The sequence below is a fragment of the Python bivittatus genome, unplaced genomic scaffold (assembly GCF_059951505.1).
Source record: "Python bivittatus isolate LINGU-HERP-01145 unplaced genomic scaffold, Pbiv_v1 ctg000610_np1212, whole genome shotgun sequence".
NCBI classification, from domain to species: Eukaryota; Metazoa; Chordata; class Lepidosauria; order Squamata; family Pythonidae; genus Python; species Python bivittatus.
The window spans coordinates 15014709-15033029 of record NW_028277088.1 but is presented as its reverse complement, the minus strand read 5'-3'; the positions used below and the strand labels follow the sequence as shown (position 1 = coordinate 15033029).

The 18321-nt window shown below is 37.5% G+C and overlaps 1 long non-coding RNA gene across 4 annotated transcripts in view; it reads right to left on the bottom strand.

The window, feature by feature from the left end:
• Window positions 1–208: 208 nt before the first annotated feature.
• Window positions 209–18321, bottom strand: part of LOC148214569 (uncharacterized) — a 41479-nt gene continuing 23366 nt past the window's right edge. For 2 of the 4 annotated variants that reach the window (XR_015797766.1, XR_015797764.1), the window contains exons 4-6: window positions 16825–16940; window positions 12354–12468; window positions 209–5969 (exon numbers count right to left, since the gene is read on the bottom strand). This is a non-coding gene — a long non-coding RNA (uncharacterized LOC148214569). The remainder of the gene's footprint in view (window positions 5970–12353; window positions 12469–16824; window positions 16941–18321) is intronic. The other 2 variants (XR_015797767.1, XR_015797765.1) reach the window with 2 other exon arrangements.

Genomic DNA, 18321 nt, shown 5'->3' with positions numbered 1-18321 from the left:
CTTAAGCCAATAGCTAATGCTGACTACAGGTGCTGAGCATTATTGAATGACAATTGTATCCAGCGCTCTTCTTCTCTCCTGTCATTAGACTGTCCAAAACCCCTAATATATTTTCTTTCTGTTTTTAATGCAAAAATACTTAGTGACTGAAGTCACTACTGCTATTACGATATAAGGTAATACATATACGATATTTGCCTCAACCTTGGCAAATTTAAGATAGCCTTGCTGGCTGTGGAATTCTGGGAGTTGAAGTCCACCCATCTTAAAGTTGCCAAGGTTGAGGAACCCTGATATAAGGCTTTCTTTTTAACTACGTCTAAGTTCCTTCCCGATGAAAAAAATGTGCTTTTTTCCTTATGGTCAGGAAGGTTACCTTTGTTCTTTGTATGAACTCCGGAATATCAGACTTAGTTGCATAATAATGGGATCCTAAACTGCAGAGGATTTTATACTATGTGAAGGTGGAATACTATTCACTTGAGAGTACAGCCTCTACAAACTAAAAGAAGCTACCCAGTTTGACTTATATTGGTTTTTCTTCAATCTAATGGAACATCTGAAATAATCTCCATCCTGCTTACCTCTCTTCCTTTTGTGGCCCCAGTATTTAGTTCACACAAGCTAAGAACCCAATAATTTTTGTTTAAATAGTCACTGGACCTCCTTGTGTTTGCTACAACAAATTCACACATTTGTATATTGCTCCTTTCTTTTGACTCCTTAATTGCATTTCAGTTTTTCTCCTCTATCATATTTGGTACATGTATTTTCTTTTCTTCAGCCTCTTAAACAGTTTGACTTGTCTTATCCTTTAATTCAGGGTTCTTCAACCTTGGCAACTTTAAGATGGGTGGACTTCAACTCCCAGAATTGCTGGCTGGGGAATTCTGGAAGCTGAAGTCCACCCGTCTTAAAGTTGCCAAGGTTGAGGAACCCTGCTTTAATTTGTTGCTAAATTCCACTCCGAGATTTTCAATCTTGGTCTCTCTCTGATCTTTATCTCTTCCTTTTCCGTACTCCTGGGACAGCTTTCCTGAACATATTTGTCCCTCTTCCTCTCTTTATGAAAAACTTCTATCTTTTTTGCTTTCCTTTCTCTCCTAAATGTACTTTTCTTCTGTTCTTCAAGAGTTTTCAGTTTAATTCAACAGTGTATATTTCAATTTTGCACTGTTTAATTTTTTTTAAATGGATATAATTATTTGCATAGTTATTCTGCTCTGTTCTTTTCCTTTCATGTAACAGATTCATTCAACTCTCCATTACTTTTTTCACTGTTTGTTTGTTTTCCCAATCTTAGATTATAGTAGACCAAGTGCAGGGATTTGTTGTTATCATTTGTAAGAGCAATTGTCATGTCTCCGAAAAATAAAGAAAAATTCAAAACTGTTCTGTTGAAGACCACAGTCTCTTCTCAGGAAATTGTGAACTTCAGCACAACTTGCAGAAGCTTTACATACTCTAAATAGAAAAAGAAATCCTTATTCGAGTTTCAAATAAGGCCATTGACAGAAAACAAAACTTGAAGCATTTCCTTTAAAAAAAAGAAAGCTGAACGAATAGCATGTATTATAACATGCATACACACATAATAATACATACACGCTCTACATATTTTGATCTACTTCTTCACTAGCTGTAGGCCGTTGTCAATTTTGTATGATGAGAATCGGTATGAAAATGCCACCCTTTAAAAATTAAAAACTGCAAAACTGGTCAGTCTTAAGGAAGAAAATAGGATTTATCTTTCAAGGAAGCAATAGTTAATAAAAGAAGGGGGAAACTCTTGATAAATCCTTGTTCCAATCTTAAAGCTTTGCCTTAAATCGATTTTCAGCTGCTTCTACTTTTTCCTGAGCTTGCAGCTGTTCTTTGTGGCCGGGTTTGCCTGCATGTCACTAAAGAATCCAAGGAAAGACATCAGCTCTTCTGCAGCTAAAGGAAGGAGCTGGTGTTGCCAAAGAAAGAGAACTGCTGATGATGGAGGTCGCTACCAGCTGCCAAAAGCCTACAGCCAGAATTTCAACGTTCTTAACTTACACACCAAAAATATTCCTTTCTCTGTGAGGTCATGTGTTCCTCTGCTTTTATTCTGAAAATCATGGAATGCCCTTAGAAAAAAACTGTCCCTCTCTAGCTAGAGTACATGTTCTGCTTGCACGCACGTATGAGGAAGCATATGCGCAAGGAGGTATTAGAAGCACAGCTCCTACGTCCATTGTGATTTGCTTTTATCCCCTCCTTCCAAATAAATATTTTTTTCTACTTGTTTTGTAAAGTAATTTGTAATTTGGCAACTCCTTGTTTTAGAAGAAAAAAAAATAGTACAGTAGATCAAACTGAATACTTGTCTACTTGCTCAGGCCAAATGCAATGGTGAAGCTAATCCCATCTAATCTGAAGACAATCCTGTTGTAGCTGCTGTATTGTAATGATTAAAGATGAAGAGGTTGTCCCAAGGGGGAGAATGGTGCTCACGATCCTAATTCATCTTCACAAACATGGACCAATATCTTTAAACCCAGACCTTAAAAACATGTACACTCTGATAACTTATTTCACAGACGCCTATCAGGAATAGCACTATTTGCTCTTGTGTTCTAAGCTTTCCACGCTCCAGAAAGAGCTGATTAATACTACCGCTCATGATGGTAGCTTTATTGTTTATATTTTGTTGATCTTTTGCAGGCCGCAAAGGGAGTGGCCATTATGTGATGAAGTCACCAGAAGGAGCCAGACTGAATTCCTCAGCCCAATTTGCAGCTAGGGTTTTTCTTATAACAATCAGAGGTTCAAGGGGCATGTTAAGCCTCACTAGAAGCTTAACCCAGCTCGTCTAACTGGAGGTTTGTTTCACTGTTTTTTAAAAGGGGGAAAAAAAAAAACACCAGCAGAAATCACAATTTTGCTGCCAACATTAAATAGTATGATCTTGTGGGGCTCTACATGTGTCCTCTGTGAATAATAACTACATGGTGTGACTTGGCATAAAACCACTTGCTACAGTCCTGCCTTGTCTGTTATGTGCAGACTTGAGGTGTACCATACAGTCTAGCAAAGTGACTCATTTTAAGGTTAGCAGAAGGGGGAAATCGAGCAAGACAGAAATTCATATCTGGATGGTACAATGAGACATCTTTAAGATGCCAGACTTAATAGTTTTAGGTCCCATTGCTATTTTGTCTCAGCTTCAGGAAGCAAAGCCAAGTTTGCCTCCGGCCTCCATTATACAATCAATGTTGATTGGGCACTTCTTTTTTCCAGGGATTTGGGATTGTGATCTACATTTTTATATAAATACACTCATGAAATCATCATGATTTTGGGTCAGAAAAGTTTATTTTCCTCTGAAATTCAAGTATGCTAAGGCTACCATTTCTTGCTCTCAGTGCCTTTCTCTTCCTCTTGTTGAAAAACTGCTACTGTATAACCCAAGATGGTCCTTGCTCATTGTATGCCAGAGGTAAATACTCTAAGGCAATCTTCTGACCATTTAGATTCATGATGAAAAAAAAGACCAGCTACATATTTGTTAATCAAAATGAAGCAAAAACATTAACCAATCACTATTCCGAGCTTCCTGAAGATAGAACTCAAGAAAGGATTAGAATTTATACAGATCTATATGCATTAATTTGGCAGAATGAAATGTACCACTTTCAAGTCTCAGTTGTGAAGCAATAGCTTAAATTGTCGTTTTTAAGTTTTAATAGATGGACAATCCATGGTCTTCTAAGTGTTGCTGAACTTTGACCTTCCAGCAGTCCTGGCCAATGATGATTGAAGTCAGAAGTTACAATCCAACAATTTCTGGAGGGCTATAGATTGCACAAACACTCATGAACAGGATCAGGATAAATACAAGCTTGCTGACAGAATAATATTCAGCCTGTTCTTTTGACTTTGCAGTGATATCTTTGGATGATTCGATTTTCTGGTCCAAACTGGACAGTCACTAAAGTCCAAGCATCTCCTGGAGAGAAAAAAAATGTTTCTGGGAACTTTCAGTTTTTGAGATGTTCTGTAGGCCTGCTTCACAGGGATTGCACATAGAGTATACAGTAATTTGTCCTTCAAGGATATTGAACTACAAATCCCAGTTTTGTCTACAGCAGCATTTGCTATATTGAGCCTGGCAGCACTTTACCTCCCCAACTTTGCCTTCTCCTCTCCCCTTTTAAGGTTAGCAGAAGGGGGAAATCGGGCAAGACAGCAATTCAGATCTGGATAGTACACCAAGACATCTTTAAGATGCCAGACTTAATAGTTTTAGGTCCCATTGCTATTTGGTCTCAGCTTTAGGAAGCAAAGCCAAGTTTACCTCTGGCCTCCATTATACAATCAAAGTTGATTGGGCACTTCTTTTTTCCAGGGATTTGGTACTGTGACCTACATTTTTATATAAATACACACATGAAATTTGCTGTATTAAGCCTGGCAGTACTTGATGTCCCCAACTCTGCTTTCTCCTCTCCCACGCTGGCTGGGGAATTCTGGGAGTTGGTCCACACGTCTTAAAGTCGCCAAGGTTGAGAAACACTGCTCTGGGGGGATTCTGTTCCAGAGAGTGGGGGCCGTGACAGAGAAGGAACACTTCCTCGGTCCCGTAAGATGGCAGTGTTTGATATTGGGGACCTGGACTGTGCTAGAATGTACCAGGCAGGCAAAACCAGCTGCCATTTCTATCTTACTTCAGACAGAGTGAAGTAAGTGAAGAATTATTAAATTTCTCCTCTGATTGTCAAGATTTCTTGATTTGGCCAGTATCAAGTTAAAGCATGGCGCTTCAAAATATTTATACCTAATTCATAGTGAACTGGGGAAAATAAGCCATGTTGCAAAATGTTCTCCATGATTTGACAGGTTTTGGATTTTCCTTCTGTCACTGAAAAACATGATTCAACAATTAAAAAAAAAATCAACTAATTATTTTAAATGTTCTTCATATTAATTATGATGTCCCAGTCTGTTTTCATATTGTGCAGGAACCAGGTGGAAGAACAGAAAAGTGAGTTTTGTAGCCTCTAATGAAAGTGTAGATACCCTTCCTGCTGATGACATACCATAATCTCTCTCTTCTTCCCCTTGTATTTCATCCAGATACTGCTTAACTCAAGATATGCCCTCTAGAGCTCAGAAACTATATCCCTCCCTGTAGTAAATAGCTGCTACTTACCTGTGTGGAAAGACATGGTGGAGTCTCCCACCATCACTATACATGCACTTATTTCATATTTAAAAGTCAACTGGGCTTGCAGTAAAATATTTCTGCAATTTAGGGGGTGCAGGTGTGAAACACACTTTTATAGTATTTTAGTCTCTTTACCGATTCAGTCACCAGGAACAGTTTTTAGAAGCCAGTTAGCTTATGTAGAGATATTTTAGTAATTAATATAGCTACTACATAAATGCACTGATATAAGAACAAGCAAATATTTGTAGGATCTGCCAATTTCTGATAGAGGAGACTGTGGCTTTATTGCTGTACAACCTGGTTGTTTCCTGTCTAGATTATTGCAGTAGCATGCTGGATGGGGAATTCCGGGAGTCTTAAAATTGTTGAGGATGAGAAACGCTTCTAGAACAACACCATTCAGGCTGTTCTGGATCTTCCATACCATTCTCACTTCTCTCTACAGTGTAGGTCTTCTTTCTATTCCTCACGCCAGGCTGACATTTTCCAGGCTCCAAGCTTCCAGGGATCTGGTTCTACAGCTCTGGAAATATCTCTTTCCTTCTCTTAACTCGGTGAAAATTTTATGGCCTTTTAAGGAGGTTTAAATATCTTTTTATCTGATTAATGGGTGCAGCTAGTGTGAGGCCTCTTATCCTACCTTACTCTCATTAATCTTGGCAGTTCCTAGGCTAATGCTCATTTTATTTTAATTATGAAGGTATATACATGCTTGCCCCTTGCCCAAATCCTGCTGTGTGTGCCTCATTGTGGTGGTGGTGGTGGGATGTTCCTGGAAGAGATAAGCGAAGAACATTAGGAGCACGTAGCAAGAGTACCTATTCCCAACAGGGCCACCCAAGGCATGAAGGTCAGCCCAGCTGCCCAGCTAAAGCAAGAGAGAGCAGCTTCTTCCATTCAATATACAGTAGTGCCTTGCTGTGAAATAAGACCATTCAGAATAATGTTAGGGCTTCGTTCTTTATAAATACTCTATATCCATGTAAAAAAGTTAGGATCCCATTTTTTTTAAGAACTGCAAACAAAAAAGACCATTCCAGACTGTCAAAAGCTTTTTTGGCATCATGGAAAATAATAACCAAACTTTGGTCTTTTTGGTTTATCTTATTGATAGCCTTTAAAATATATTTGATGTTTTCTCTCAAGTATGTCTGGTCAAAATGTATTATCTCAGTTTAAAAACCATTTATCCTCTTAGGAAGAACTGCCACGTAGAATTCATAATCCATATTCAGGAAATAGGTCTATGCTTCAGGATAAGTCAAATCCTTTCCATCTTTATAAATCGGGGAAATTAAAACTTCTTTCCATGATAAGGATCCAGCTAGGGAGTTTTTCTTTTTTTACTTTATGATAATTTCTTACTGATATTTTTATCTTAGTTTTCTTGGACTTTACCATTTTAGTTTTAAATTACTTAACGTATTTTAAGGTTTATCATGGTTGTTTTATTGTTTCTATATCATGTAAGTTGCCAAGAGTCATTTGGATTGTGGCATTAATAAATAAATAAGCAGAAATCAGGATTGTGGGTTTTTTTGGCTTATATTGTGTGAACCCAGCCAGTATGTTATGTAACCTATGATTAATGGGTTGCCTGAACACACTTGTGTTTTATTCAATAAATCATGATTAAGCAACTATGGTTTCATATGATACATGACCCAATCCTATGATTGGCTGAAGTCTGAATAGAGATGCTAGCCAGATCGACAGATTTCAGTGGCTTTGATCCAGAATATGTTAATTGTACTTAGTCTTGTTGATAGTCACACCTAGCTTGGCACCACTGGTCAACTTAGTCTGGAGTCAATAAAGGGATCTACTTTCCCGGCCACTTCACAAAGCTAATGTCTACCAGCTAGATGGCATTACATTTTCATTCTGAGCATATTACTGAGTTATCTCATAAGTGTGCATGGTAGATAAATGTCATGAGTCCTCTTCAAATGATCACTTGAACATATGTGGGTAAAACTGGAGTAGATGATGGGACCATGCACGCTGCTCCCACCCTCTTGGTTCTGGACTTTGCCATATTGCAGACAAGGTGTGAACAGCTTTTCTAACACAAGTGGAATTCTCTTTGCAATTGCAGATTCTACTTAATCAGAAGAAAGCCAGCTGGTTCTAACCGGAAAGGTTATTTATTGTAAAATAGACTTGAGCTCATAAATATTTATCTCAAATGAAAATTAATATCTGGCCTATTGGGTTTTTTTAACAGGGCCAAGTTACCAGATATTCTGAGAGGGCCAGGACTGGGGCCAGGACTGGGCTGCACTTCATTGCTGTTGTGAATTCATTGTTTACAAGCTCGGATTGCAGCTTCAGAATTGCAGCACTGAACTTCTGCTGTCTTTATATATGTCACATACATTTACCATGCAAAATGTGACATATACTGCAATAAAAATGGCTTCTCAAGCTAAACCAGGATCAGTGTCTTTATAGAAAGGAAAGGATATGGAGCAAAATTTTCTTGTCCTTTAACTTTCAGATTTTTTTTTTTAACTAGTGCAGCTCTGAGCACATCCTGAAATTAGCAAAATTCTAGTTTTAGTAGAAAAGGATGTGTCCGCTGAAATTTTTAAATATCCAGGAACAGACAAAAAATGGAAGGCTAACTTTGTCACTAATTAGGTAGATTTTATTTAATAGGGCTTTGGATTCTTATGGAGAAATACTCTGAGGAGGAACCTTTCAGTAAGAAGTGCTTTTCTAAAAGTGCTGAAGCTTGTATTCATGCATAATGCCTTAATGCCGTGCTGCACAGCCTGTTCATGATTTAGCATAATTTCTGTTAGGGCCTGGTTTGGAGTCAGCTGGAACATTATTGTGCATTCAACCCAGTTGCTCGCCTGATTTTTATGATGATTTTTAGCTCAAGGCTCTGAATTACATAACATTTATCTCCTCTACCCCCACCCCGCTATTTTTACAAAGCGTGCTTTTAAAGTATGAATTCTGAATGAGCCAATCCTTTGCTCTAACCACTTTCATATGACATTTTATAATATCTGGAACAGTACTTTTAAAAAGACTTTTTGGAGATCTGTGTGTTGATGAATATTTGTGGTGATTTTGTAAGAGTTACAGGATTCTTTTCTATGGCTCTTTGTGATAATGATATCCACGCATAATTTGTTGTATTCCTTTCTCAAAGGCTAGCAGAAAATGATGATGGTTTACTGCAGCTTTTTTCTTATAGGAAGTGTCGAAAACCAGAGATGTAAGCAATTCACACTTCCTCATTTTGTCTTTCTGGACTAAGGTTTGAAAGGAAACTTTTGTATTTTTCTGTGTATAAGTCCAGATGCATCTGCAGCTTGTTTGCGTGTAATTTAAGAGATGGTGGGGATTTTGGTGCCTTTACAAGCATGCTTCAGAAGATAGCCATCTGAGTCCTGCGTATACAGGTAAAACAATGACTATAGTATAATCCAGCGTTCCCCAAGCCTTGTGCATCCCAAAGGAATTGGATTTTCATACTTTCCAGCCTTTGAAAAGACTGGCTAGGGAATTTTGAAGGTGAAGTCTAACACACCTGGCAGAGCATCAGGCTGGAGAAAGCTGGCCTAATAATTTCCACTTATTTGGAAGAAAGCGCCATTACAATCAATAGAACCTACTCTATAGACACTTAAAGGCCTATATTGGACTCTCATATTACATTGCAATCCTATGTTGGTCTTTGCTTTAAAACAGGGATAGGTCTTTTTTGTGTCAAGGGCCATGTAACATTTGCTCATTATCTTCCTTCCCTCACCTAGTTTCCCTTTTTTCTGTCTTCATCCTCCCTCCCTTTCTCTCCACACAGCCGGCTGCTCAAAGAAAAACTAAGATTATTCCCCCTACCCCCGGAGTCTCAACAGACTGCACCGAAATTAGGCTAGAGCCGACATTCAGCCCCACTACACACTTTTACCCTTGGAATAATAATGAAAAATTTTGTCTAGTTTGCAGGTAACATTTCTACAGATGCTACGAAGTTATATAAAAAGCTCCACCATCTTTGACGGTTTTCACTTTGACAGTTTTTCCTCTTTAGCAATTAAACTCAAACTTGAATGTCTCTACTAGTAGGCCTGTATCTATGTTAGCCTTCAAGTAAATCTCTGCCAATATGATACATGATACTGTATATGAATCATATGTGTTTCCACTATTTGGTATTTCCTGTAAGATGCAAAGCGATTCCTGTAAGATGGCTATGATTAATATATTAATTTGTTTAAAGCTTTAAATGCTACCCCAAATTCACAAAACCCTAAAGGTGACATAAAAAATATTTTTAAAATGTAAAATAACATTTCAAAAATCAGCAGAACAAAAGCATAACAGAGATAAAACTTTTGATTTATTTTTTTTTAACTCAGTTAAAGCTAACTTCAGTCAGCGTGTGGTATTGGCATGGTCAAATAAAAGTTTTTGGCTGGATTCACATAACATGTCAAAATGCATAAGTCAAAATGCAATTCCCTTCTAATCATGGTTGTTCCCGTTTTGTGTGAACCTAGTCAGAGTAGTTTATATACTTTTATTTAGGGCACTGTGAGAAACCAGCCAATTGTAGTTTATTTAGTGAAGTATGCTTAAGTAATCCACAGATTAGCATGTAGTGTGAACAAAGCCTTTGTTAGTACTGAAAAGACACCAGTTTTGAAACCAGGCACCGTCCCTCAGGAGGGAGGTGTTCTGAATACAGGGCGACACAGCTGACAAGGCCTCTCTGAGGTTACCATCTGTCTGACATTAGAAATTGGAAGGGCCTCTGGAAACGCTCAGAAAGTCCACATTGGTCCTTTACAGTCCCAAGCTTTTTATAGTTTAACAGCACACATCAGCACTCGGAATTGTGCTCAGAAATGGACAAGCGGTTCATTTTGTTACTGTGTTACTGGACTGAATTGTGATAAAGCTAGTTATACTTTAGTCCCATGAAAGTTAATAGGATATATTAGTCACAACTTTCTTGAATACCACCCACTCTACAGTGTATGTTCTGATCTGGCTTGGGACACAGTCTTGCTTCTGCTTAACCTTCCTGCTAGTTTACTTTGCAGGATGTAATTGGAAAAGGTTGGAAGTGCTTTTCCCTATTCTACTTATGCATATACAGTCAGGTCCAGAAATATTGGGACATCGACACAATTCTAACATCTTTGGTTCTATACACCACCACAATGGATTTGGAATGAAACAAACACAATGTGCGTTAACTGCAGACTGTCAGCTTTAATTTGAGGGTATGTACATCCAACTCAGGTGAACGGTGTAGGAATTACAACAGTTTGCATATGTGCCTCCCACTTGTTAAGGGACCAAAAGTAAAGGGACAATTGGCTTCTCAGCTGTTCCATGGCCAGGTGTGTGATATCCCCTCAGTACCCCAATTACAATGTGCAGATAAAAGGCCCAGAGTTCATTTCAAGTGTGCTATTTGCATTTGGAATCTGTTGCTGTCAACTCTCAAGATGAGATCCAAAGAGCTGTCACTATCAGTGAAGCAAGCCATCATTAGGCTGAAGAAACAAAACAAACCCATCAGAGAGATAGCAAGAACATTAGGGGTGGCCAAAACAACTGTTTGGAACATTCTCAAAAAGAAGGAACGCACCGGTGAGCTCAGCAACACCAAAAGACCCAGGAGACAACGGAAAACAACTGTGGTGGATGACCGAAGAATTCGTTCCGTGGTGAAGAAAACACCCTTCACAACAGTTGGCCAGATCAAGAACACTCTACAGGAGGTAGGTGTATGTGTGTCAAAGTTAACAATCAAAAGAAGACTTCACAAGAGTGAATACAGAGGGTTCACCACAAGATGTAAACCATTGGTGAGCCTCAAAAACAGGAAGGCCAGATTAGAGTTTGCCAAACGACATCTAAAAAAGCCTTCACAGTTCTGGAACAACATCCTATGGACAGATGAGACCAAGATCAACTTGTACCAGAGTGATGGGAAGAGAAGAGTATGGAGAAGGAAAGGAACTGCTCATGATCCTAAGCATACCACCTCATCAGTGAAGCATGGTGGTGGTAGTGTCATGGCGTGGGCATGTATGGCTGCCAATGGAACTGGTTCTCTTGTATTTATTGATGATGTGACTGCTGACAAAAGCAGCAGGATGAATTCTGCAGTGCTTCAGGCAATATTATCTGCTCACATTCAGCCAAATGCTGCAGAACTCATTGGACGGCGCTTCACAGTACAGATGGACAATGACCCAAAGCATACTGCAAAAGCAACCAAAGAGTTTTTGAAGGGACAGAAGTGGAATGTTATGCAATGGCCAAGTCAATCACCTGACCTGAATCCCATTGAGCATGCATTTCACTTGCTGAAGACAAAACTGAAGGGAAAATGCCCCAAGAACAAGCAGGAACTGAAGACAGTTGCAGTAGAGGCCTGGCAGAGCATCACCAGGGATGAAACCCAGCATCTGGTGATGTCTATGCGTTCCAGGCTTCAGGCTGTGATTGACTGCAATGGATTTGCAACCAAGTATTAAAAAGGGAAAGTTTGATGTATGATTATTATTCTGTCCCATTACTTTTGGTCCCTTAACAAGTGGGAGGCACATATGCAAACTGTTGTAATTCCTACACCATTCACCTGAGTTGGATGTACATACCCTCAAATTAAAGCTGACAGTCTGCAGTTAACGCACATTGTGTTTGTTTCATTCCAAATCCATTGTGGTGGTGTATAGAGCCAAAGATGTTAGAATTGTGTCGATGTCCCAATATTTCTGGACCTGACTGTAGGTCTCTTTTCCTGACATCATGGGGAGGGTGGAAGATATGGGCTATATCCATGTATCACCCTAAGCCACAAGATGATTTGTTTGGATTTAGCGTAGCATGCCATATGAATCCAGTCATAATATGGAGCTTTCTTTCACTTTTCCTATCATGGCTTCTCTCTGTCCTGTATCAAGTCTTTTGCCTAGAGGTCCATACCAGAGGTTGACCAACTGGTTCCTCCAAATGCTTTGATTTCAACTCCTTGCCAGCAAGGCCAATAGCAAGGGCTTATGGGGGGGGGGGATTATTCCAACACATCTGGAGGACATTGAGTTGCCCATTCCAGTCTATACATATACCACAGAGCAGCCCATGAATAGTAAATTATCCAATCATAATGCCTTACTTTTTCCGTTTATGTGAAGTTAATAGCTATACAATACTTGATTGGAGAATCTGTAGTCCAACTGATATGCACTGCAACTTCAGTTACCCTTACTACAGGTCTTGGATTCCTTGTACTAGGGAAGGATAATCCAAGGATTAAAAAACAATATATGATAATTACAGAAGTAGTAACTATGGAGCAGTTCATCTTCATTTTAAGCAGTTTTAGCTCTCTGCATACATTCTGAGTAGGTTTTTTTTAAAAAACTGGGTATAGAAATGTCATAGGGAAACAGTTGTAAGTTGATTATGGTTTTAGAAAATGGAATGTATAGGGGAACTTCATTTCTAATGAATTTATTCTTTATTCACTGGAAATATTTTTATAGAATACACAGTGGGTGCAGAAATAATCTGCATGACCTTTAATTAAAAACAAAAATGTCAAATTATCTTTTTCTTTTAAACAAACTGAAGGCTCCATTACTGAATAAGTTCTATTCTGTGGCAATATATCAAATCTCATTCAAAATTTAAATTGTTTTCCATTGAAATTCATATGCTTTTTTCTTCTTAGCCAAACACAGAATAATTCAACATTAAATTAGTAGACGAGTTGAAGAAAATTAAGTACACAGATGATATGAAAAGCGCCCAAAACAAAATCTTTTATTTTAGCAATAGCAAAAAGTGCTATTACATGCTTTGTCAAAAATGGTTATTAAACTGTGTTCAATAAATGATTGTCTCTGTGTGTAATTTATTATATTTTTATTTAAGCTGTTATTATGTAATTTATATTTAATTTAAACACATGCATACACAGTCATATACATACACAGTAAATATTAAAATGCAAACTGTCGAAGGCCTTCTTCCCCGTAAAGCTTCCTATAAGAATTTCATGTTCTGTTCTAGCCTCCCTTTAAACAAAACTTTTTCATAAACATCCAAACCAGGGCCTTTTCTATAGCAGCACCAAGACTTTGCAATTCCATCTGTAGGGATATGATATCCATCAAGAAACCTTGATGCATACTTACAAATGTGCTTTGAAAAACATATTGCGTTCCAAATGTTTTTTTATTATTTTCAGTGTACTGTAGGCTGATTTGTTCTGTTTTAGGTTATTTTGTTTTATTGTGTCTGATTGTTTTGCTTTTCATATTGATGTACATATTTCTTGTAATAATTATCAGTCTTGTGAGAATCTCATCTCTCAAAAGACAGAGTATAACTCTGAAAATAAATAAAGAAATAAGCAACCATATACCTCTTTTTAAATTCTTCTTGGTATATCACACATGACTAAGTGATGTTTGAGATTCTAGTTGCCCAGTAGTTTCATTCTCTGGATATTGGCTGATTATGAAGGAAGTGATATAAATCAAGTTCCCCAACCTGGCATTTTTCATCCTGGCTGGCATTTATGGGATTTGTAGTCCTGACATATCTGCAAAGTGCCAGTTTAGGAAAATCTGTTTTAAAGTGTACATTTTCCCCCAGATAAACATCACTTTCTTCTCTTTCTTTCTGCAAAGGAGGCTGTGTATGCATATGATTCTAACAATCTAATCATGAATTAAAGTGTCATTTGAAATTCTTATTTAATTTTTTCAGACTTGACTTTGCAATGAAAACATACTCCCATTTCAAAAGTTTATTTTAGCAACTAATAATTATTCTTGGCATAGATAAACACATGAAAGCAAAACACGAATAGAAAGCACAAGGCAGTATAAAAAATAGGTGAGGTGTGTGTCTGTGGGGGTGATTTTGCAAAGAAGTAGAAAGAAACAAAGAGTCTTAACAATCAGAGTTAACATTTAAAAGAAAAGGCTCCCTGAAGGGAGAAGGTCCTTTTCTCATGACTTCTCTGTTTATTGATTCAGAGAAAGGAGATTGAATCCACACTGAGTTTGTTTATTAATTAGAATGGTGTTCAGAAATTTACAGTTTAAGCATTTACATGTTTAAAACCAGAGAAGCAAATCTATTGTTTTGACTGTCTCTTGTTTAGTCTACCTTGAATGCCTTAGAAGTTCCCTATCAAAGGTTGGAGAACAGATGGAAACATGCAAAACTGCTGGCTGTCTTTCCCATTCAATCTTATTTATTCAACTCCATGGTATTACTTTATATACAGAGATAATCTAACTTCTACTTTGTTTTAATTAGCTATAAAATATTTTTGCAGCATATACTCACAATCTAGATGTTTGAAACAATCAGTTGCCTATTCTAATTGTAGTGAGTCATTGCAAACCTACTTATTATTATTCTTTACAAATGTTTTATTCTATGTAATAAAACATAATAAGCTTTGTTTCGCATAATAAACAAGTCATTCTTTTTCATCTCTCTTTCAACAATTTTAAGACTCTTTTGCAAAAATGCTTGTTTATATGCAATAGCCTAATCCTACTATTATTTTAACTCACTAAACTTTAGTGATGTCATCATCTAAGGAGTACAGCCCTGTTACAACATCCTTTTCAGTGTGTGATTCTTGATTGGGTGGAGATCATTTCTGTGACTAACAGTGCAATATGTTATGTGCATGTACTCTACTCAGCAGTAAATGTTGTTGAGTTCTATGAAATACATTCCAAGAAAGGTGTATGGAATTGCAGAATTTTGGGTATGACATTTTAAGATTGACCAGGCAAACTGAAGCAGAATCAGTTTCGATTGACCTTGTTGCCCTTCTCTAAGTTATGCGCAGACAGATTAAAGGAAATGCATTTGTACAGTCTTGAGAAAAAAACAACTGAGAAGGGACATGATAGCGTTTTTCAAGGACCTGAAGACATGTCTCACAGAATAGGACCATGATCTGTTCTGTATTTCCAGCATGGAAGACACAGAATGAGGGTTTAAAGTTATAATTGCAAATTCATACTGACAATTTCCAAACATCTTGCAGACAATAGGGATGGTTCCACAGTGGAATACTTTGGGGGACAGGAGACTCCCCACTGCTGAATGCGTTTAGGCAGAGGTTGGACAATGGACTGTTGGAATTTAAACAATTAATTGATAATTAATTAATAATTAATCAAATTTAATGTAATTCCTGCATTGAGAAGGGAGTGGGATTCAGTACCCTAATGACTGTTTTCAATTCTAAGTATATGATTAGGAGGTAACTCCCTGTAATTCACTAAGAAATACTTTTGAATAAATATGCTAAAGGATGCCGTTGAATAGAACCATGGGCAAGTTTGATTTGTTACACAATAGCAATGGTTTCTCATTCTGTTCATAGCAAAATTCCCGAGTGCTGAAACCACCTACGAGACTAATGTAGGAAGCAGAAAGAAGCCGCACTTGGAAGAAAGACTAACACTGAATTGAAAAAAAAAAAATCTACTATCAGTTATATTCTTTAACTAGGTGGCATAACAGTTTTTGAACTGAAAATTAAAACTAGGTGGTAAGCAAAACAGGTAATTTTATTATATGAAATAAAAATGCTATAGTTTCACTTATGTTCCTATATTAGTCAGAAAGAATTCAGCCAGCCTCTTACTAAGTACAAGAATTTGAAACCGCACATTTATTCATTTATTTCAGTTATATCTGTGGATTTAGGATTTTTTGCCTGACTTGTTCCTACAGCTGACTGAAGCAACACCACTGGCTCCTTGCTCTTAGTGTCTATTTCAGAGGAGAGAGCAGATGTATTTGAGGTGCACACCATCGATCACTGAAACTAATGGGAAGAATAATTGGTTTCAGTTGGCTTTACATCAGACCCTTGGCTCTCCAGTACAGCGTTGTGCTCTCTCATCTAAAACTTACTTCCAAAAGAAACATATTTCAATTTATGTATTAGTGTTTTATTAAAGGAGACAGGTGGATGAGTAACAACTGCCAACCTTCTCCCCACAGAAAATAAAGTTTTAATGAATAGTTCTGTTACAGGGCATAGCAGGAGGATAAATTGTTCCAAGACATGTTAAGAATCAAGAAGAGTAAGTCAAAATTAGACACTTGGGTTGGGGGGAAAAGAATTAATCTTGGGCAAAATCAGAATATTAGTCATCACCCTGTTACTTTCATTGTATCGTGATTACCCCATCAAATAACTCAGCATGCTACAGCAATTGTCCTCAAGCTGGCACTCTCTAGATTACACTTCCTATATTTTTAGACAAATGGCCTTGTTGGCTGGAAACTGCAGGTGCTGCAGCCCAACACGCCCAGAGGACACTATTTTAGGAAAAGCTACGGTGTTAAAATTCATTCTCGAATCCTGTTATAATTTTAAAAGGGTCACAGAAATTATTCTAATTGTTAGGATTTAGAGATTGTTGTCCATTAAAAAAAAATAAGTATCTGGAGATAGATATAACTTATCTAAAGCAGACTGATGACGTTGTAGGCCAGTGTCACATTTAGATCACATTGTGGATCACAGAAAATCATTGCCTATTCATATAATGGCTGCCACGTTGAGTATGACCAGTAGTAAAACACCTACTTACCAGAAGGAAAACTGGTGAAGTTACTGTCCTTCCCTCCGGTGCTTCTTACCAAGCCAGCAAAAGTGTTTCCCATTTCAGTTTTTCAATTGAAAACAAAGTCAGGTGAGACAGGGAGCCTGGGAGGCGATAAGGAAGGATACATTGGTGCCCATGAGCATCAGGTTGTATACTGCTGATCTAAATTACATATTTCTGAATTATAGGTTGTGATTTATATGCTATTTCTTTCAGAGATTATGCATTATTAAATTATTTTCAAGCTAATTTTTCAAATTACTTTAGAGATGCACTCAGATCCCAAGAGTATATTTATGACTTGAGACTTGTTTTTCCTTCTGTTGCTCAGCATATGTGCCTTCTGAGCATGCTCAGGGCTCTTCTGGGCATTTCCCCAAGTCCTCTGGCAACTTGCAACTTTAGGCTGTTTACTCGGGTGTGAATTGTGACTTTTCCTACTACATATACTTGTTCATATAGTTTACTCTTGGGTATTAACTGTGCTTCCCCCCCCCCCCCCATATAACTATACGTATATAGTTCAACATACATAGTTAGTTCACCGTTAGTATGCAGTAATTTCCCACAACTCCTAACTTGAAAATATACTATCTGAGATGATGGGAAATGAAGTCCAGCTCATCTAGAATGGACCAGATTGGGGAAAGCTGATATAAAGGAATTTTACAAATCCCTTCAAAGCATTTTTCCAGTTAAGAAATGAAGCAAGTTTATGTTTTCTTATGTATCTGTATTCATTTCTTATGTGAAAGAACTTACTTCTCCAGCCAAGATGAGACAGAGGCTTAGCAGTGGAGAACAGCCTTTTCCAGGACAGCCCCAATGCGATGGAAGGTCTTTCTATTCCCATCATTCCTTTGGTTTCATAATGTGGATAACATATGATTTGTGGGGGAGGGAGCTTTTCAAGAATGCTGACTACCATTTGTGAAATTATGGGCTATTTCTAATCTCATTTAGTGATTAGTTTTCTATATTTTTTTCCTATTTGTGATAGTGATATTTTGTTGTGATCTTCATTTCTTTGCTAATTCAGTTTGTTGGCAATGAATAAAATAAAGCACATGGGAAAACTTTTACCAGGATGTATTTATTTTAATAAAATACCTAAAAGTACCATATCAACCATATATTTTCAAAGTACCATCTTTTTCATGCAAACAAGCTACAAAGAGTTCATTTACCTCCTACTAGTAGAAGGCTTTCTGGTCCAATAGCTCTTAAGCAGTCACTGATTAGCACTAGCACCCTAATTTTCGTTTTTGCTTTGTTAAGGTTTTCCTTCCTATAGCATTTTGGTTTTGCTCAATAAACTATAACTCCCATAATACTAAGCAGTTGATCTATCAATCCTGTGCCAATATGTAGGGAGAAATGGAAAGAAGCTTATGAGATTTTTCAAATTTTGATATACCAAGTTATAGTGCTTTAATTTAAAGCAAAGTGGTCTTGCCAAGAGTGGTCTCTAAGAGATGTTTA